Source organism: Phasianus colchicus, chromosome 3 (assembly GCF_987193195.1).
Source record: "Phasianus colchicus chromosome 3, bPhaCol1.hap1.1, whole genome shotgun sequence".
In the NCBI taxonomy this organism is placed as follows: domain Eukaryota; kingdom Metazoa; phylum Chordata; class Aves; order Galliformes; family Phasianidae; genus Phasianus; species Phasianus colchicus.
Window position 1 is genome coordinate 6355053 of NC_143438.1, and position 23018 is coordinate 6378070.

The 23018-nt window shown below is 39.9% G+C and overlaps 1 protein-coding gene across 9 annotated transcripts in view; it reads right to left on the reverse strand.

The window, feature by feature from the left end:
* LOC116239838 (uncharacterized) overlaps positions 1–23018 on the reverse strand; it is a 100215-nt gene that overhangs the window by 26894 nt on the left and 50303 nt on the right. Inside the window, exon 3 of one of the 9 annotated variants that reach the window (XR_016464924.1) lies at positions 19187–19554. The exons of the other annotated variants lie outside the window; for them this stretch is intronic. The gene's annotated coding sequence lies outside the window, so the exon portion shown is untranslated. Of the gene's footprint in view, positions 1–19186; positions 19555–23018 lie in introns of those variants that run through there. 9 annotated transcript variants of the gene reach the window in all.

Sequence of the window (23018 nt, forward strand, 5' to 3'; positions counted from 1 at the left end):
AAAGACAGTTTGACTTTAAAACAGTAGAAACAGTTTATTTGCAAGTCTCTCTCTGAAACAGCTATATACTTTCCAGCTATTTATCGATCCAGCAGTCTGGGCACCTCCACAGCTGAAATAACAGGCTGTGACAACATCAGAGAACACTGCTTTTGCCATCCACCTTCCCCAGAAGAGAGAAGATCCCTTCGTCCTTTCAGGAACAAGTGTGATCCACTTGTACTTTTGGTACTTTGGTCAAGTGGCCATCAATGTTTGTCCTTGGGAGAATCCCCCCTCTCCCACAAATGCCCCTGTGAAGCAGAGGGATGCTTCTGAAGCACTCTTGCACATGGAACCACATGCCAAGCCATGAGGTTTGGTCAGTCCTCAACTCTGGGCAGCACCGTGTGCCCACCTCCATGGTCTAGCCAGGTTACAGCCCCCCAGCTGCTAACCGACCCACTAACACATTGACAGCACACTTGTGTCACTGCTGCTGGCTGCACTGAGAAGGGCCCTGGGGAAAGAAGTGGCCTTACTAGATCTGACACCAGAGCAGCAGCTATAGTCTGGGGAGAGAAAAGCTGTCAGGAACAAAACATGCACTCATGACTGATTTTGCTGTGAGAGTCTAAAAACATACTTTGCTCCAAAACAAATGCAAAACATTGCACCCTGGTGCCCTGAAACAGTACAAGCCGATGAGAATGCATGCAGTGGTTGTTACGTGCACTGCAGTACTCCATAACCCAGGAAAGTCTCACTGATTTGCTTCTCTTTATCAGGATGGTCTAACATAACTTAAACAGCCTGCTGAAGAAAATAATAAATATTCTTGCCATACATCAGGGAATTAACTGCCCCTCTACATCTACATGTATGGGAATCACCTCCCTTGTCAATCTCTCTTCTTTCTCCTGTATGCCCGACCTTTATGTTCAAAAACTTACTTTTTATTATTTACTTTAGTGTATGAAACAGCTGCTTCTTAGTAAGACAAACTTGGCAAGTTTAAGGCATTAAAGCCTGACTGAGTTTTCCAAGGTATGATTTATAGTTCCCTTTTATTTGTACATTATGTAGAGAAGCCAAGAGTGAATAATCCTTTTGGGTATCAGGAATCCAAAAGTCTGGTATCCTAGCAATAGCCAGTGTAAGGCAACTGGCCTAAACATACTGTTGTTAGATTTTGGCAATACTGTGCCTTTCTGAGGGTTGATTCAAACCTGGAGAGATTATAGCATATTCTTGCTTCATATACTTGGCCCTTATAATACTGCAGAATAGACAATCCTTAAAGATTAGAATATGACACCAATATAAACAGAAGCCATAATTATTTTTAAAATTAAATCTAAAAATAGCAACTCCCAGCTATACTTGATTTTAGAAGTGGGGGAAACTCTCATTTGGAGTAGTTTTTTATAGTCATAGCTAAGTATGACTGTAAATCTTAGCAGTATAGCTAAGATTTCTTCAGCTGGTTAGATTTCCTTCGAAAGCAAGACTAAAACAAAACAAAACCCCACAACACTCGTTGGACTTTATAAAAGCAGTACCTTTGCAAGTATTCATTCTTGTTGCCATACAGCTAGCTAGGTACTAGCCAACCTTGCTGCCACTCATCTTGCTTTTTTTTTTATAAATATGTCCTTGCTTTGCTCTTTTTTTTTGTGCTGGCCAGAAACAACAAAAATGACAGATGACTTTGGCTAAAGAGGCCAAATACATATTATATTCTATTTCATATTCACTCATTCATTTCAGAAAAAGGCTTATTTTAAACCAAACTAAGCAAAGCAAGTCAGCACTACAAAAATATTTATCAAAGAACCAGCATCTGAACTTGGAAGAAGTGCTAGCGACTGGATTTGTTATCTGGTTATAAATTTAATTTAAAAAGCAATGTAATTAGCTCAGAAGGGCTGACTGAGTCAGCCTCACCAGTGCCAGAGGCTCACTGTTGCTGCTCTTGCATGACCCGCCTTGTACACAATACAGAGAGAAGTGCAGTTCACAGTGGAAACAAATACATTAGAGGATGCATTGGGCTGAACCCAATTCTGCAAATACCTGAGCATGTACAGCAAAGAGAATGTTTCTTCATTTGTGGCATCAAGGGCATCCACTGATCTGTTGAATGTGCCATGATGCGTGGCACGTTACTCAAGGGAATCTCCTTTAATCTGTCTGAAAATCTGGTTGGAACATAAGAACAAAGTTATTCTCTGCAGACCTCCAGTCACTTCAGCAGCAAATCATTTTTTATAACTCAGGCTGCTGGGACTAACTTTAAAGCCTCATTTTGTTGGAAGTTTGAAAGGTACACCTTGTATATAGTTCTCATCTTTTCACTCAGATCTATGCAGAGTTTTTGAAAAAGTGACACAGTTTTCAGCTGGGATGGAAGGAAGTTTTATTCTGCTGGAAAAAAAAGAAAATACCTTCATGTTGATCTTTTGTAAGGAACATTTTCAAACGTAAGCCTTTATTGCCAACAATAAGGAGTGGGATGACACCTGGAAGTCAGACATTTTGATGTCAATTCAGAGCAATGAAAGAGAAGCAAAAAAGTTGCCACAGATGGTGGGAAGAGATTAATGGGAAGAAAACTATAAGTTATGTGCATCTCTGTGGATGTCTGCAAAAATATCATGATCATGGTTGAAAACAAATATTATTCACCTTTTAGACAGTGGGGCATTTGTTCTGTCTCTGCAGCAATAAGTCAAAGATCTGGAAGGACAGAACTGCACCAACCAGGGCAGATCCACAAATGTGAGATGTAAACACTAACCCCTGAATTGTTTTTCTGATTTCCAAATTACCCATTCAGTGCTTGACAGTATTGAATGAGCAAGAGTACCCTTTTAAATCAAGCATCTTGTAAGGCAGCAAATCTTTTTTATCTTTTTAAAAATCACTTTCTCTGCAATGAAATTCTTATTCAGTAAAATGAATTTCCCTTAGGAACTCAGACTTCATGGATGAGATAAAAGCAGTGGGATGAGGAGAAAATATATAATCTAGTCACTAGGGGAATTTGCTTCTAGGTCTAGATTTTCACTGTTCGTGAATAGGGTTTTACACCCCTTTCTCTGCCAAATATTTAGCAGGGAAGCTGGCACAACTACAGTAGACACAGCCTCTCCATCTGAACCCGCAAGAAGCACCTGGTGATAAAGCATATGAAAAAAATCAGTGTGCCAGACATATGTGGCAAATGAAAGACTACCTCTGTTCCTTTTTGCTAATAAGGGGGAAGATGGATAGAATATGAAAAAAAAAAAAAAAGAAGGAAAAAAGACAAATAGTTAATTAAAAAAGATAACTAGTAAAGACTGGGATCTGGAAATAACAGTTTGTATCAATCTACTTAACTGGTGAATAACAAGTTCCAGAGGGAGGAATTAAAGTAGTTGCAAGAGCCTTCAAGCCTTAGAGGAGAATTAAAAAGCATAACGTCTCATGTCGGGAAGAATGAATCTTTCATTTGGTTTAGACAAAATAAAATTTACAGTTTTGTTTGGCAGCAGTAAGTATTTTTTTAAGGACTAAAATGGACATTTAGGTTTCACATTTGCAGTTTTCATAAAAGCAAACTTTATGTTTCAGCTGATGGGAATACTTTGAGAAATAATACTGCCCTTCGTCCTACAGGTATATGAACACACATCTGCAAAATCAGCAGCTTCCTATTTTTCCCAGACTTCTGAAACCACAGCCATTGAAGCTGCTCCACAAAACCACACAATTAAGAAACTTAGGAAAACAAACAACAACAACAAAAAACCACTCAAACCCCTCAAAACAAACAATCAAAAAAGACCTAAATAACCCCAAAGAAATCCACAGTCACAAAATGCAACCTTTCCCACTTCATATGGTGTCCCAAATGTACAGACTCTCACAAACTCACTTGGTCTAAAAGCAAATAAATAATATATCAACACTAGATCTCCTCAGACTGTGACAGGAGCCAATAGAGCTAGCAAACAAATTTTACTTCATTTAAGGCCTTTTGTAGCAAAACTGTGTGAAGTGGGCATGGTGCAAATGAGAAGGCCAGTCAAATCAGATGCAACTTGCTACTCTTTTGCCAAATCGCTGCTTCCAATTCATCAACCATCCGTAATGCACAAAGAAGGATGGAAATGATTCTATACTGTGTATGATGTACAGGTACCTTTACTAATACTTTCCAGCCATGAGAAACATCAGTCACTGATTAGATATAATTACAAATAAGTAGGAAAATAAAAGACTAGAACACAAGAACGACTGAAATTTGGCAAGAAAGAACTCCTATGTTTCAAATAAAAAGCCACACTTCTTCTTAATCAGTACAGCCTAGAAGGATGTCATCTTCCATTTAAGGTCAGGTGGGAGGGAGGATGAATGCATGGCTCTTTCACACAAGCTCTTCCAGATGCCCCCAATCATCCCCCCAGACATGAGGAATGCATCATTCTGATGGAAGGAGGATGAAGTTCAGGAGGTTCTGTAAAACCTTACTGAGATCTGCCATAAATCTGCACTTAAGTTTTCCATCTTTGAAAAAACGATCTTGATTCTTACTTTTTAGTAAGTACCTGGATATAAAATAATGAACGAGATGCTATTAATGAACATACACTGTTTATGACATTTTCCTGCAGTAAATAAAGAAATAATTTAAAAAAAATGCAGCTTGCAAATGGATCAAATATATTTTGCTATAAGAGCAATCATATTTTTTCCTTCGGTGACTTGAGAGTATTCCAGCTACAGAAATCAATAACTTCTAGCTTCAGAGGTCAATAATACAGAGGTACTGAGACTGAATCCTGAAATGAATAGTCAGCTAATACTGGAAAAATGCCAAAGCTCCACTGACATTACTGGTGATACCCTGACCTAACACAGCAAACAGAGGAGGAGATGTTGGTTAAGCTTTCAGTAAAAACATTTGCAGTACTGGAAGAATGGATATTATTAGCACTTTCAGTTAAAATGTCTTCCGTCAGGACAAAACAACTTCTGCGAATAGAAAGAAAGCATGTTGTTTTTCCTAGCTGATACAATCTCTAGAGAAAATAAGAAACAAGTATTGAGTAGTAAAGAATTTTTAGCTACAAAGCATGCTGAAAATCATCTGGGTCAGCGAGCAGTCAAACAAGCCCTTTGCAAAGAGTGCTTTTATTTGGGAAAATTCAAAATCCAAGGATTACAGCGAGATGGGCAGCTGAAAAGAGGCAACAGAGACAGAAGAAATGGAAAGAAAAAACGGGTGGGAGGTGGAATGCTTCCTTTGTTGTGGAACTCCTGGACTAAGAAGATAGGTGTGTCAGTCTGTGGCTGTGTCTGTTCTTACACTGCTTTGCAGAAGGGACACTGCTATCTCATCATTTGGGACCAGCAGTCCTAGTAGAACAATCTCTCATCAACCTTATTCCTGAGGCCAAGAATAATGTCAAAATAACTATTTCTGTAGGATGGTAATACCAAGTTGCTTAATATTAGGCATGCCCCTTAATTCCACTGAGAATATGGAGAGGGCAATGGCACAGCCCTCTCCTTTCATGATGAAACCCTTGCACCTGCATGCTATGCTGTTTCTGATAGCCACCAGGTCACCAGCTTTGGTCAGAAAGTCCAAACACATGCACTCATAAACGGTGGGACAGGCAGCTCCTTACCCAGAAGCTGCCCAAGAAGGGAAAAGACTGCCATAAGCAATCCATGCTCTTTCTCTTTTAGCCACCACCTTTGAAGTTGCTCTTGAGACCTACATGGGGAACATGAATTGCCTCCTTCCAGCCTGAACCTTTCCCGGACTCACTTCACCCCAGAATGGCTGGCTGAACATCCCTTAAACAGTGAAGGAAGATGTTCCTGGAAGAGTGATGAAGGTTAGAGACAGGTGTTCACTTTCACTGAAGAAATCCATTTAATCAGATTATGGAAAGTAAGCCATCAGGATTACATTAATTACCCTAGTAGTCCAGAGTAATCACACAGGTCATAAGTTGGATGCTTCTTCTGTACAAGATGCCTTCATTTAAAAATGAAATTCTGCAGAAAATGCTTTTGCCATCTCAAACTGAGCAACACCTTTGTAGATCCATTGATTTCAGTAGGATTTTCCCAGAGGGCAAGTATTACTTAACATCAGGAAGATGGAAAGAGTAGACTAGGCCATTATAGACATGTGGGTTGCAGCAGTATTTATGGATGTCTCATTGGTCAAAGTGCATTATACTAAGCACTGAGCAAACAAAGCACAAAGCTCATCCAGGAGCTTGCACACTTGTGAATACAGATGCCTGGAGTCTGCAATGGTAGTAAGAAATCTGCAGGATACGTAGCAGACACAACATGCAAATGTCAGACCATGACCAAAGACTTTTGCTTTTATCTCAGTAGAAAAAAAATCTAATAATCCATAGCTTCCTTTAAATACATATGTATGCAACTGTGTTTTTTTTTTTCTTTTTTTTCTCTCACTCTGTTTATTTTCCATTTTCAACCAGGTTTAATGCCTTTCCTATGGGAAACCACATATTCCCTACCCTGAACACTCTCCCAGTTTATCTCCCCTATTCTCCTCACAAATACACATTTTATTGGGAAAATATTGTGATAATATTTTACATTTTCTTTTTAGTTCCCCCCACTTAGTGTGTACAGAGAGCTCCTCATAACGTAGATCCATTTCAGTGTATGATATTATCCACTACCAGATCACAGTTAGAATAACTCAGTAGTTATTTCACTGCTAAAAATACAAAACTTGTCCTATATAACATTGCAAAAAGTTTGCTCTGTTAACAAAAGAGGCACTGTTGTTACTGGATAAGCAAAGGCTTATTTTCTGAGTTTAAATCTCAGTGTAATTAAACAGAGAGGTTAATATTGCATTTGCAAGTAACACAGCTCTGCTAATGTCAATTATTCTTTGCAAATACTGATTTGCAATTTCTGATGTGGAATACTGACAACAAAAAAATCACGAGACCACAACATTCCACCCCTTATTCCACATCACCACATCATGCCTAACATATATGTACATATGAACAATAATTAATATGCATTACATATATCTACACAGAATCACTAAATGCACTCCCCCAGCATCAAATTCCCCTGTGGTACACACTGGACGTCCCCACTTTTCTCCATCACCCACCAGGTGCACCTTCAATTAAAAATAATAATAATTCCTGAAGCAGAAGTCCTGAATGTCAAAGAAAACATATCCTTCACACTAAGATGCAAAGTGGGAGGCAACACAACTGAGACAACACCTGTTTGTTTGTCCTTCTGAAGCCCTCAGATTCTGATTATCTTCTCTGATCCTATTTTTGCTTTTCCTAGGAGAGTCAGTGCTTCTTGTCTTTAAAGTTCACCAACATTTTCCTCATTGTTTTTACTGCACAAATTGGTCCTGCTGCTGAAGTGCCTCTAGCAATAGTTTGAGGTAGGCGGCTGCATCCTGGCAACCTTTTCAGCATTACCCTACTGGGTAGGAAGAAGGACAGCTTGTTTCTCAGAGGCTGCCAGGAGGCCAGGAGGTTTATGCACATCAGGTATAAAGCAGATGCTTTTACTGCAGATATTACCATTTTTCATATCTAGTTCCTATAAAGGCAATGTCACACAGAGTTAGACAAGGTTTTAATTTGATTTCTTCAGTGAAGACCAAAAAAGCATCTAAAAGCCTAGAGAAACAGATTAGTTTCTCCCACCAAATAGTCACACTTAATTTGTAGAAATTAAGTTTACATATATGACAGATTTTACTTAAGACCAAATTTTGAAGCAAGACAAGTGCCTTATCCCCTACCTGCTAATCACGGATACCTGTAAATGCTGTACAGTGTGAGTGAGTTGTTATGTGAGCTGGTAGAATCAACAGGCACATTTTAAGCTGTACATGTAACACTGGTGAACTTTTCCATGTTTCATGTAACTGAATTTATGTGAGAGGTCCAGCCAAAACGGTTCTGCAATCTTTGGAAAAGTACTAAGGAAAAATAACTCCAGCCTTGCGCTTTCTTGTTTATTTGGGAGAAGGGAGAGGAACACTCGCAATGGTACTACACAGCATGACAAATTTGATTCAGCAACACAAATGTGATTTAGCTCAGGAATGGGACCAAGATCACATTTTCACTCGATTGGCCAGAGCACACGGAGTTTGTGCTTGCAGCAGGACAGATAACGACTTGATTTGACAGTAAGGCAAGCAGTTGAAATAGCAACCTCTCAACATTTTGGAACAGATTTGAAGTGCTAGTGTGAGCTCATACTGTGTCAGCATTCTGCAGTATGTGGATAAGGCATTCTTGATGTAGAGACCATGAAATCAGGCCTACTGCCAAAGCACAGCCCCATATTGCAGTCTTCCTACTATTGCTTTAAACCATCTCTTATCAATTCTGTCTTGGAAAGCTGGGAAATGAAGGCTTAGAGATTTCTCCAGACTTTGTTGCTCATCAGCATGTTCACATCCTGGGTGCTCATACACCCAAGCGGTTGAACCAGAGAACTGAAATATATGTTTGATAGTGCTTGCAGGAATACATTCAGATGGAAGAAATGAATGTGCAAATCACAGCTGAAACTGTGCACACAAGCTGCCTGTTTATTCCATAAAATCCCAGACTAAAACAATTTCTAGAGCATACTTGGAGTCAAATTCACCTACAGGTAAATTTGGCTGAGTGATGCCACAGATGAACATGGCTCAGCCTTTGCTGTTCTCTCCTTCCCTTGACAGCCTGGGATACAATGCCAGCTGGACTCAAAATGCTACAGTGATATTTTCTTGGCGAGGTTCCTTTTAATGTGCTCAAGGAAATCACTTGCTAGAAACACAGCCCACCTGGTGCATGTTCTCTTCCTCTCTCCAAAATCAGTTGTGGTATCGGACAGAAGAGAGGTAAGAGACAACTTTGAACTTGGAGGTACTAAGTCTCACCAAAACCACTGCAAACAACATCAGCGTGGGTAATCGTATGAAGCTAACATGCCCCTGTAAAAATCACAAGAACACGTGAACTGTAATCTTCCTAAATATTTGCTTCTCATTGAAGTTTCTCATTGCAGTAAAAGCATTAAACTTCTAAATTATAGTTTAAAATAAAGCAAATAATTTGTTTCCAGCTGGTACAATCACTTAATAAAGTGCCTGCTGCATCTTCAGAAGTAATATTCTTCTTTCCCTGGCAAACAGCAGAACTAATTACCCAGGTTTTGTACCACCAGTTAGGTCCATCCCCAGAGTGTCCTTACTTAAGTACAAGAAATTAAGAAAGAATAATCTGCCATATGGAAGATAAGGAATTTTAAAAAAGCATCCTGAAATATGCAAGTTAATTGGAAAAAAAAATCTATCAGAAAACTGAAGCCACTTCACTATTATAGTTATTTATCAAATGTTTTAATAAGAAGAAAACAAGTAGTTTCTTTCTCTTCTCACTGAATTTCAAACTCCACAGTTTGTACATGTTAAACTTGGCACTACCAGCCTGTAAAGAGGTTAAGAGAAGAAAGCCTTCAACTGGTAATAGACTGGATGAAAATACTGCCTGGAGCTATATCATGCTGATGTTAATTGGCATTGTTTGTCAACAGCCAAAGGACTGATAGGTGTTGCTGAAGGGTTAATGTAATACTGTCTGCAAGATTGCTTTTTTTTTTTTAAAGATATCATTTACATTATGTGTAACTATTTCTCTTCTCCAGGCTCCAGAACAAATATTTGAGTGATAAAAATGATCATATTATTTTTCTTTCCTAAAGCACAAATGAAAGAAGAGAGAGGAGTAAAACTGACTATTGCAGAACTGTCCCAGTGGTACAATAAATTTTTCAACGTTTTGATGAAGGAGTTTGTTTGGACAAAATAGCTAAGTGTTTATTAAATAATGTTATTTAGCACTTAAAGCCTAGAGCTGACATGCATTGTTCCTAAGCAGTGTGATCAACTATGAATATTAAAAGAACACACTTTGTCTTCCCATGTGGTTCGAAAAATGAAACATAAAATCAGGAGAGATTTAATGGCGGTTCTTGGAGAATCAGTCAAGAGCAGCTTCATAATAGCTGGAATGCAGCAAGGCAATCATAACTCAAGCACACATGTCTGACAAAGAGGACATGTAAGTACGAGGAGGCCAGAAATAACTATAGGTGCTATAGCTCAACAGGGCAAGAAATATACAGTCCTCAGCAAATGGGTTCATTCCTCTAGGAGGAATGCAGCAGCAATGTAAAAATGATGGTAAATAAATACTTGTAGAAATGCTGTTGAGCAACAAAGAACTGTACTGTAAAGTGTATATAACAACATGCATGTAAACCCAGGTATATACTATAGCATTACTGAGAAAAAAAGAAAGAACGCTGTCTTGCTTAATGTCAGCAGTCAAGTTTTTGATTAAATAACTGCTCTGACTTTACATGCTTCTAGTAGTCTGAGAACATCAACAATTTTAAAATTTGCATATATTTCCCAAAACGAGATGGGGAACATGGGGTTTGGGGATGAGGACTTGGGGATGTGGGGATGGGGACAGGGGGATGCGTGCATGGGGACTGGTTGTCTTGCTAGCCCCAATAGAAACATAAGCTTTTCCCAAAGCACAGCTAATTCTCACAGTGTGCTGCTGCTGCTGCTTCTGCACAAGGCAAAGGTCCTCAGGCTGTTCTAGTCCACATCCACTGGGAAAAGCTAATGGAGCTCCACCTCTTGTGGTGTTTAGCCCCTTAAGCTCTTGTACCAGGGCTGCCTTTGCCACCTTCTTAAAGGCTAATTGATGAAAGGTGGCCTGTGCTGCCTCTAGCTGGTCTAGCAGCTGGGCGCAGTGCTACCTGCGATGTGACACCCTGGAGTTCCAGGTATGTCTGCCCAGCCAAGATGATGAAGGAAAGCTACACCCAGCACTTGAGCTTTGGCGCTGAAAGCAGCTTTGATTGTAGAAATTTTCCCCATTTCAGCTGAAGAGATATTTCCCATAGTACAATCTTTCCTCCCAAATGGAATAGAATACATAAACACCAACTGATGTAACATACAGCTAACTTGTATTTTTTATTAAAAAAAAAAAAATCGGTAGGAAACATCAGACCCGCAGTTCTGCTTAATCCAATGACTTGAGTTTGCTAAGCTTTTTTAGAGTAGAGTTGGTCAAACGAAATGCTAATTTGGGCTCCATTAAAGTATTTCATGGGAATGTATGATCTTTATCTAAATTCAGTGCAAACCATATAAAAATGAATAGTCCTATAAAGATCATAATGTTTCCTTTCAACATTTGAATTCTTTAGTATAAGTTCTTCATGTAAATTCTTTAGTATAATCATAAGATATATGATTATAAGGAATCACCATCAATTGTACTTTATACATTTTAAAGGGCATTCTTTTCCAGAAAACTCCAAGTCTAAATGAGCAAAAAACAAACAAACAAACACAACAAAAAAAAAACCCCACACAAACAAACCAACAACTAAAACAAGGATATAACAAACATAGGACTTGACTGTAATAGCTCCACACCAAGGAATAATTTCTAATACAAATAATCCCACTTACGTAAGATCTTTTTTGTCAAAAACAGATGATGGTCTGACTTAACCCAATCAGATTTAAGAAATGCAAATATCTGGTTCAACCAGTGATTTGAATGTTTTTGACTGCTTTACTTCTTTGCTACTTTATTTTCATCACAACCCCAAAAAATTCCACTCGATATTTACTTTGGCCAACTTCAGCCGAAAGACTGAGTCTTCATCCCTTCCTAATCTTTCACAGTGATGAGCTGCAGCTGTTCAGATCTGCTTTCCAGAGATTTGCTAGTCCTCCCTCTACAAAATCTCTTTTGAATGTGATTGAAGAGAAATAATTGGTATTAAATAACTTCAGGAAAACATACTACTCTGAACAGCTACAAATCACAACTTTCTTACTGAAGGCACAAAAAAACCCAACTACTGAGTGAGAGAGGGATACTAAAATTTAGTGCTTGCAAGTGACTTTTAAGAGAAGATTTTGGCATCCACAAAGTCTCCAATTCATCACAGTTTCAGAGCTGCTCTATAACTTTTCACTTCTACAGATTTATATGTTCTGACTTTGATAGGGTTTTCAGTCCAAGCCAGTGGCCCTCCTGGAGAATGACTGATCTCTTCCAGCAGCCTTTTTCTTTCACGGTTGTGTGGATTTGATACTCATGACAGCACCAGACTTGCAGCTCTTAAGAGTCTATCTCTTTAAGAGTGGAACAGACACAGCTAGCTCCAACCTGCTCACCTGCCTGCCCTGGAGGTGAGTGAAGTATGTAATGGTGATTATCTAGCTCCTTAAAGCATTCTTTACTCTTTCGCATAGTAGGAAGGAATATGAACAAGTGGAGAGGCCAACATGTTACAGTGACAACTCAAATCTTTGGCTGTGCTGATGAGTTATCAACCAGCCTCTAAATAAGTGCTTACTGTGGTTTAACCCAGCAGCAGCTCAGCAGCACACAGCCATTCATTCACTCCCCCCATCCAGTGGGATGGGGGAGAGAATTGGGAAAAAAAAAAAAGAACTGGAAAATTCATGGGCTGAGATAAACACTATTTAAGAAGTCAGAAGAGGAAGGGAAAAATAATAGTAATTATAATAATTGTATATCTATATGTTTGCAACACACGTGATGCACGATGCAATTGCTCACCAACCACTGACTGATCCCCAGCCAGTCTGCAAGTAGCAGTTATCCCTCTGGCCAATTCCCCAAAGTTTTTAAAAGTTTCTGCATGATGTCATATGGCATGGGATATCCCTTTGGCCAGTTCAAGTCAGCTGTCCTGGTTCAGTCCCCTCACAGCTTCTTGTGACCCCCAGTACCCATTGCTGGCAGGACAGTATAAGAAGCTGAAAAATTGAAACATCCGTGGCCATGTACAGCACTGCTCAGCAACAACTAGAAACACTGGTGTGCTATCAAAACTGTTTTTCTCCTAAGGCCAAAACAGCATCAGAACAGGAAGAAATTTAATTCTATCTCAGCTGAAACCAGAGCAGTGCTGTATGGGTAAGAACTTCTGCTTAGTAGGAAGCAGGTATGTTCATCATCTATCTGTTTCACAGGGGTCAAAGAGCTCTAACTTGGCAAACAAGCTTTAGTAGATTACATCCACCAAATTCAAACTTGTAAGTTACAGAGACCTTCACGTGCATAAACTGCCTTTCCTTTATCGGCCATGACCTTCTGAAATCAGCTCCCTTTCAGGTTAAGATTCCAGCTTCCCTGATAACAGAGGGGAATCAGAGAATTGCGGGGTTGGCAGGGACCTCAAAAGATCATCTAGTCCAATCCCCCTACCTACTCCCCAGGTAACTTTCTCATTGGTGTGAACAGAGTATAGACTTTACTCTCAGTGCTCAAGATCATGGAATCACCAATCATGTTTGCAGAGACCTCCCAGGCTCAGCTGGTCCTGCTCATTGCTCATTGCTTGAAGAAGGGATAGAGCTTGGTGAGGAGAAAATCTCTGCTATTCTAGATGAAAAAGATTGCTTTGTCCTTCTGGAAAAGACTTTGAAATGCAGGCAACCTTCTAAAGGAAATTCTGAGGAAAAGCTTTAAGTAGCAAAACCTTCCTTTCTCCTCCCAATTTATTTATTAATACAGTCTCTGTTAAGTATAAAGATCCTTTAACTTCCAAACTACTCAATCTCTCACTGCAGCCCAGCCACCTCCTGACAGTGAAGTCTGCACATCCTCTTGCCCCCAGTGCTCCCTCAGAAGCTTTTTTTTTTGCCTCCAGCCCACAGCAATCAAGATCCTGTCTCTATGCCTTCCCCTGGATGGTTTCCTTTTCTGTCCCTCAGGCCAACGCTCAGCTGCTCCTCTTCCTCCCCCAGGGTACAGCAACATCATTGCAGAGCCCGAGCTAAAAGCAGATTTATTAGGTTGCCCTCTGCTCTGCTCCAAATTCCACCTTTAATATTAGTGTGTCTCATTAGTGTACACAAGTGACCGGCTGAGGAGTAAAGCAAACACAGAAATCATTCAGCATTCCTATTAACATCATGACATTTTACAGTTTTGCTTCAAGTGAAGACATGAGGGGGGGACTAAGGCATCTTATCTGTATCTAAAGAAATCTGTGGCAAAATTTGCCTGGTCTAATCTATGCAGCATATAGGTATGTTATCTACCACAAAATGCAAGATAAAACAAATAGCCCCCAGCAGAAAAGTTGTGATGAAACCCTCCAGCCAAATGTATCATGAGAAATGCAGCAGGAAAAAATCAGGTTTTCCCCAGACAAGGGGAAGGACAGAAGTGTAGAAAACAGAGGGTTACACTTCCATTTTTGGGAATGATTCTCTGTGGTTTGAAAGAAAAAAAAAAAATGATGAGTCAGCCACTGGCAGAAGAAAATGTTATGTTATACTATTTTGAGCTATAGATCTGAACCTTTGTTTAGTTTGGCTTCTTCCCTGGTTCAGGTTACTTCTTAACCTCCTGTCCTCAACAGTGCTACTCCCTCCTCCTTTATGATTACTCAGCAGGACGCTTAAAGCTGAAGGCATCCTTGAGTGGGTCATACATAATATCTCAGAAACAGCAGTTAATTTAAAAGATACCCTCAGCTCAGGGTGAGTCCCACCTACCGCGTGCACTTGTGGAATCTCTTCTGATAGCATGTACGCTGTCTGTACATGTAACACAGAATGCTAGGGTTTTCTCATAAGGGCTGCAGGGCAATGCTGTGTAACTGAATTCTGAACGCCAATTCCATTTGCCTATCACGATGCATCCCAGAAGTTAGCTTCTCTGAGTTTTTTGAGTTCACAAGCATGTCGTTGGGGAAATATTACTAATTGTACTGCAAATGCAAAATTTGCTGCCCGTGGAAATTACAGGCAATTTCAGCCTCAGTGCTAAAGAGACCGACCTCTTTGTAAGAAAATAAAAGGCAAAAAACTCAACATAGGAAATATTGAAAAAAATCAACATTCCCTTGTGTTCTTCCCTGACACAAATACCCTTTTCTAGCTTTAACCATGTGTTTAGACTTTGATGACACAAAAGGGATGAATTCTTGCTACTTATTCTTGCTAGTCAATAGCATTAGTAACATCACTGTCTTTCTTATCACTCTCTAACATCTTGTCTCGATGATGACACCAGATGTCAGCTTTACATAAGCATTCAAATAACATTTTATATACCACAGTTGTTATTTTTTTCTGTATAATGTATATATACATTCTCTATAAATTACTTTATATGCTTTTATGATTGCTTTGGAGCTATCTACATATCACAAGTTAAAATCATTGCTACAAATTAGTCATGTGTAAACACAGTGAAACCTAAAAAAGGACTTTGACATTAAAAATACTCCTGTTACAACATTTAACTCTTGGCGTTCAGCCCTTCTTTACAGCTCTTCCCCGTGTTACAAGCCCTGCTTACACACTCTGCTCCAACCCTTTGACAGTAAAGCTCCATCTCTCAAAGTAATGAGTGTGTTGAGGTTAGTATTCCTCTAGTTCTTCTACAGGACACTGTTTTGAGAGTTTTGATTATATCAAATGGACCTTTCATGTCTACATGACACATACAGCTCTTCCCACAACAGACCATTATGTAACGCAAAAGTTTCTCTTTCTTGACATAATTCTCCAACCTCTTGCTCCTAGCAGCGTGCAAACTTCTGAAGAGTCAAAGACCTTCAAAGGGTATTTTTCTGCTAGTATAACTCCCTGCACTCCTTCACTGAAGGAAGTGGTAGCAAGGTAACCGCCTCTACAGCGGTTTAACATTATCTATAAAGTACACCCATGTCCCTTTGTGGTTTTATGCCTTTACTTTCAGTGATGATCTCTGGCCAAAGAACTTTCAATCCAATTCAGTCCTTCACTGAAAAGCTAGATGCTTAGAGGAGGGCAGTGCTAGCACAGGAGGGGTTTAGGCTTATTTAGCCAGACGTTTACCACTCCCATTACCTGTGATCACTTTGTTCATCCCCTCGTTCAGTTCAGTATCTAGGTCTCAGTTTGGAGGCTTTGCACATTGACAGTTTGCTCCAATCTCTTCCTAGACTGTTGAACACCCTTTTTCCTTACCCTAAGCTTCTCCCATACCATTCTTCTTGCTAAGTTTGGTTTCCTCATGCTCTGGTGGGACCCAGAAGATAAAATACATCCACCCACAGTGACAATACAGAGACCTCCACTGCTCTATCAGCAGATTAAACCTCAAAAGCATTCTGTCCCCTCTGGGACCTCCATGAAGGTTCCATATAACTGACATTCCAGACAACTCACATTTGAGACTATCTCCCACAGAGGAAGCACACTGTGAATAAGCTTTGTGTAGTGAACACAGAAGCAATGCCTGCATCAATGCAGCCACATGATATGCACAGGACTGCAGTTTCAGACAGGCCACTCACAGTGGCTACGTCTGTCTACCTGTCTGAAAATTTCCCCACTAGTTCTAGTTTGGTGATATTTTTAATGGCAGAAATAGGTTCTTTTTGAGAGAAGAAAGCAGTCAAAGGATTGAATTCCAATGGTGGATTACAAAAAAGACCAAGGCTGGCAGTTCTCGAAGATAAGGCAACCCCCCCTTCATGTGTTATGTTGTCTTTGGGAAGTAAGCCATCACACTGATGATGGGCATCATGTTATCATTGGAAAGCAGGGGAGGAAACCTCATTACCAGTGGAACAAGAAGAAAGGATGTCTTGAACAAAAGAGGATGGAGTGAAAAACACCATTAATATAACTCCTGAAGTGACTTCTACAACCATGAGTCACAAACTTTAGCTACTCAAACCAAGCCTGACACATCCTTTATATTCTTTACCTATACTTTATCACTAACATTCCTTGAATAAACTAAGGACATGGTTGAACTTTCTGAAGTCACTAGAATAAGGCTGCAGCCATAGTGGAAGGAGCAGAATTATCAGAAAGAAAACTACATTTACTTTATAACAGTAGATATTGCATGGCAAAAAGAATGCTGGCCAGAAAGATAGATGTAGGAGGTCTGATGATATAGAGCTGGTGCAACCAGCACTAGAATGTAAAAATAATCTATAATGATCTGCAAGATTTTAGAGTCTGACAGAAAAAAATAATAACGATTAATTAATTAATTAATTGAGACTCTCCTCAAAGAGTCCTAGAGCACTGTGTGTGTTCCCTCAAGGCCCGTGGCCAAGTGTGGCAGTGATCCTGCCCTGCACATCTAAAGCAGTGGTAATCTGCAGATCAAGTCCCAAAGATAAGGTGGCTGACTGGCTCCACAGTAACCACAGAGAGGTGGCTGCTTGCTGTAGTGTTTGCTTTTCTGCCTCCTGCCTCTTCCTTTCACCTGGAGCTGCCTTAGCATACTGGGATGGCTGAAGGGTGACAGGTAGGATGTGGTGGAGGTAAGGTACCGGGAATGCCAGCTTTGCTGCTGGACACCAGGGCAGCCCATCCAGTGTACAGCTTGATTGGCCCAGGGGCTGCACGGCATGGCAAATCCTCAGATGGACACATGGGGGGTAATGAACAGGGGATAGCTGAGTGATCTGATGGAGCAGCATGGACATGTACACATGCCTGCCATAGCTATGACTCTTTTCTTGGTTTGGGTCAGGAAGAGACCCCCTTCCCTTCACTCTCTTGATTGGTCTCACCACTGATCCCGGTTCCCTGTGCTTATTCCATAACACTGAGGTACTGCAGCAGGGAGGGCACAGCACAGCTGTCACAGCTAATTAGTAATGTATTACAAAAAATAAAGACTGAGGTCCAGGCTTTGTTGAAATTTGCATAGTAACTTGCATCTTTAATTTCCCCTAAACCACATCTTCCCTTTTCTGCCACCCCTTTCTCATTCCTGGTTTTCCTGCTTTACAGTATTTTTAAATACAATCTTACAGGACAGATGGAGTGTTTTTTCTCTACAAAAGGCTGTTGTTATTTCAATAATCAGTTTTTCCCCACATGCCCTAGCACTCTCTCACAGCACTGTCATTATTTTAACTGCAACAGCATCACAGAACCCATGTACAGACAATGTATGCTAACAGATTTAATGGTCTTAACTACCAAAAAGACAAAGGTTTCCCCACCCACCCACCCCTTTCTACTGTTTGCTTCATTTACTGTCCAAATGTCAGCGTTCATTGTCTGCAAAATGACTGTTAAACCAATGATTATTGTGTGGTGTGCTGCTTTTGAGTGACAGTGCCTGTACACTGACTTCTCCAACACACTCAGCAGTCAGCATTAAGCATTCCTGGCATGTAGCCTGAATAACAACACACATACTGAGACCTGCCAGCACTGGAAAGTCCCTAAGTCCCAGGAGCTAAGATTAATTGCCAGCTATTCTTAACATTTTCTCACCACTCCACCCAGCTTCTTGGGTCTTCCCATCCACTACAATCCTACAACACCTTTGCGGAGTTTCATAAAATTTCCTGAGATAGTTTTGGATGAGTGGAGAGCACTTAAACTCCCCTGTGAATTGACTGACTTTATATGTCAGCAGTGCTATCCTTGACTTTATGGATTGGGGCTCACCAGGTACGGTTTTGCCTCCCTCTATTAGCAACCAACACTCCTCTCAGATTAGTTTGTACCTGAGGCAGGGGGTGGAGAACACAACTTTTAAGAAAAAGGCAACAGAAACCACTCCTGCAATCCACCTAACATCCTCTTTTAAACCAGAGTATGAAGGCAAGTCCTGTGAAATGATGGACGTCACTGACCTCCATGCAGTGCAGATAAGATAAGGGCAGTTATGCTAAAGAATACAGGCTAGTGACTTCTCACCACTAAGTCCAAGTTTCTGCTAATGATGGAAAAAACACAGAAGGCATAGTAATACCACCTACTTCTAGGACTGTCCTTTTGCTCATGTAATGTTGCTTTCTCATCAACAAAGAGGATTCACAATCATGAAGTGTAATCCTCTTTTCCTTAAGCGTGATGAGAAACAGAGGATACAAAAATATGGGAAACAGTAAAGCCCTTCTTCTAGCATTTCCAGCTCAAGGAAAATCAGGAGGTAACAAAAACCTTCACACAATTTTCTCTTTGGCTTTTCACCCACAGTGGTTAGGATCAGCTTTGAAGAACCACCAGAATTTTTGATCAAAGTTTTCTGGATAAGACAAGTTGGCCCATTAATATAGAACCTTTTTTTTTTTTTTTTTTTTTTAAATGAAAGGTGTGGATTTTCCTTAAACAGATACCTATAAAGGCATCTGCCTCCTGAAAACCTGAGCATCCTTGTTTAACCAGTTTTAGGCAGTGAGTCAGTTCTGTGATAAAGCTTACTAAGGAGAAAGCAACTTATGCTCTTTCTCCCACAAGTTTTTCTCCACTGCTTCCTAGCTCATATGATATTTTATTTAGAATTGACCTAAATTAGGAACTTTGTCAGAAGGTTTATGTTAATCACCAACAAACTCTCTTATGTTGTCCATTTCTATTTTAGACCTTTGGCTCCTGCTCCAGGCTTTCAGCTCTTACAGGAAGCAATGCCAGACTTCTGTTTTTCTGTAGGGCAACTGTCGGGGGAAAAAAAAAAAAAGAACTCACAAAATATTTCAAGACGCTGCCTATGCAAAATATATTCCTCAGCTATTCTGTGTGCATCTTGTCAATTGCCTGCTACAAGGTTTATAACTGTGTTTGTATCTGTACACAAGTTGAACACCTATACCTGAAAAAACTCTCAAAATCAAACAAACAAGACGACATCATCAGGCTAACTTCCAAACAACTTTCCAGCAGTTTATGTAGTGGCCTGTGTGCATTTTTATTGCCTAATTATATGATTAAAATACAGTGCTTTTTAAAAACAATTGCTTAAAGGTAAAGAAACATAGCCATTTAAACTCTCATTCAGTCTTGGTTTATACCAGGTGTTTTTTTGATCACGCTGTCTAAAGTACCATATCTCCTCTAATCACCTAATGCTACAATGAGTAATTAATCATAGTTATCTAAAGGGAGTTCCAGTCAAAGATATTCTTTTGACAGAAATATCAAATCAACCAGGTCTTGATTAACATACCTCTTTTTAAGGTTCAGCTACTAAGGTTGTGTTAAGGAAACAGATAACTTCTTGTGATCTTCATGAAAGTGATGGAAAAGTACCTATAACTTTTACTATCACTAGTAAAAGTAAAAAAAAAAAATTAAAAAGCAAAGAAGACTTAAAAGGTCATGAGTTTGGAACAAAGCAGTAAAACAAAAAGAAAAGTCAACAATGTTAAAGCTAGAAATTAAGCACCTCAAATATTAGTGCACTAATGAAGAAGTTGTGATAATAGAGAGATTCAAACAAGAACACTTTAGAAGTAGGACACTTGTTTTTTTTTTGTAGCAAAGTGTGCAAAACTGACTGAAAATGAACATTTGGTGGAAAACAGTAAGTTCCTTTATTTCAACAACTACTGATATTTTAGGAAAGTGCCATCTTTGCTCGCTGCAGTAGTTTCAGTTGTTGGAAGCCTATTCTTTCTTCTCTCCTACTCACTTTACAATTTCAAGGAAGAAGCAACATCTTTTCCAATCAAAGGCACCCTCAGGCAGGAGTTAAAAACAGGACAGGGGTAGTCCCATCCCTATGCACACACTCTATATCAGTAGCCAGTAACAGGTGCCATGCACTTAAGTGGGTATCTTGTCTGTTATCATACGTCCTTGTTGCCCCACTCCTACTCAGCTCATCATGTTTATAGCCCCAAAATGACATGGGACATAGGCATGCACATCACTGGGAGAATGGTGTGGGGCACGAGTATGCCCAACATCCAGAGAAAAGTGTGGGGACCATATATAAACACCACCAAGAGACTGATGTGGGGCCCAGGCATGCCCACCACCAAGAGAATAACATGGGGAGAATAATGTGCCTATCATCAAAACAACAGTGAGGAATCAAGATGCAGAGAATATTTTGAAGCCTAGGAATGTCCATGGGCTGTAGAAGAATGCCTATCATCCAGAGAACAAGAGGCACAGGTGTGCCCCTAGCCCAGAGAATGAACCAGGGTCTGTAAACACCCATCATCTTGACAAGGGTGAGAAGCCCAAGAGGGTGAATTGAAAAGATTATGGCATGACAACCTGCAGTTCCCATTGGGCAGGCCATCTCAGGGGGCTACTGATCCCTTGTCCAGCAGTGAATATCAAGGAACCAGCAAAGGTAAATCTTCTAGGCTACAGCATAATATGGAAGTTTCCACTGGGAAGAAAATGGCACTGGGCTATTAATTCCCCATCCAGCAGCAAACATTTAGGAATCCATGGAAGAAGATCCATTGGCAGATGAAGCAAAACAGAAAAGACTGGATCCTCCTGGGATCACGGAGATGGTCCAGTTATTCTGAGGGCCCTCATACACCTGAGGTGGGGATCGTCTCAGTCTGAGAATGAGCAGGCTACGCAGTAGGTGATGAAAGAGAAAGGTTCTCTGAAGGTTGGAAAAACAAGACCCTTTCTTCCCTTCTCCCTCAGAGCTCCTCAAGGCCATGTCATGACTATTTTAAAGAGATAAAGAGAAAACTGCTGTAGTTTTAGGGATGGAGGGAACATGGGGGCAGAAGAGCTTCAGCTTTTGTTTTCTGTGGAATAGGAAAAAATGTACTGTAAACCAAAGTTTGGTTTACAAATTTAACCTCGTGAAGGACAAAACTCATCTCCTATAGTGTCCAATATCAGCAAAGAGTAAAGACAAGTGAGTCTTCTTATGAAAATGAGGCTATGCAGGAAAAAGAAGCAGACAATGAATTTCTGCTGAATTAGGTTTTACTGATGCTTCCTCAAGCAATGGATAGAGAGTATCCATTGTCATCTCAAACATGTTCATAGGATGACAGGGTAGAATAGATTGGAAGGGAATTAAGGGATCAACCACCTCAATCTCAAGCTAACACAAAATCAGTTAAGAACTTTGGGTTTTAAAAAAGCCTCCAAATCCTTTTTTAAATATCTTTCACACCATTTACAATGACAAAGTGCTTAAAAGTAATTACTTTTTTTTCTAAATATAAGTGTAATTATTTAAAAATGACTGAACATGGGTGCAAAAATGTAAGAGAATTAGGAAATTGTTAGAAAGTGTCCAAAGGGGAGGCGACAAATATAGTAAAATGTCCAGACATAGGAGGAGCAGCTGAGGTCCCTTGGTTTGTCCAGCCCAGAGAAGAGGAGACCAAGGAGAGGCTTCATAGCAGCCTTCATCTTCCTGGTAAGCAGAGCAGAAGGTCAGGCACAGATCTCTCTGGTGACAGTGACAGGACCTGAGGGAATGTCAAGGGAGATTTGGCTTGGGTAAGAGGAAAAGGTTCTTCACCAGAGCATGGTCAGGCATTGGAACAGACCCCCTGGGGTACAGGTCATGGTACCAAGCTTGCTGGAGTTGAAGAAATGTTTGGACAATGCTCTAAGACATAGAGATTGAATTTTGGCTGGTCCTGTATGGAACCAGTAGCTGGACTTGACGTTCTTTTTTGTCCCTTCCAACTGAGGTTATTGTTAGATTCTATGATTATATGATAACTTCCTCATGGTAGTTCATCCCAGAGAAATGTCTATGTATGAATTGATGCACTGCCATTTAGTTTTTGCAAAAATAAAACAAGTACTTAAATAATGTCATTCAATGTGTGCAACACTTTTGTCTCTATAGCATTATGACTGTGATAAGATAGGAGTTTGGTAAAGTTGATAACCTTTTCTACAACGGAAGATGAACATAATCTTCTTTAAAAAAGGATCCAAACCTGAAGAAATTCACTATTCATAACTCCAGGAGTATATGAAAGAAGAGGACAGGAGATTTTTCATTATATTAAATCAAAATTAAGTAGTATTATAAACAAGGTCACCTTGTCCCTTCTCAAGTTCTCTGTCAGTAATGCAATGTGAAAAGAAAGTCTAAGACCTTAGAGTCACTTATCCTCTGGCTCTGTTTTTCACTAATTAATTAAATGAGTGCACAACAGAAACTTGAGGACCACAG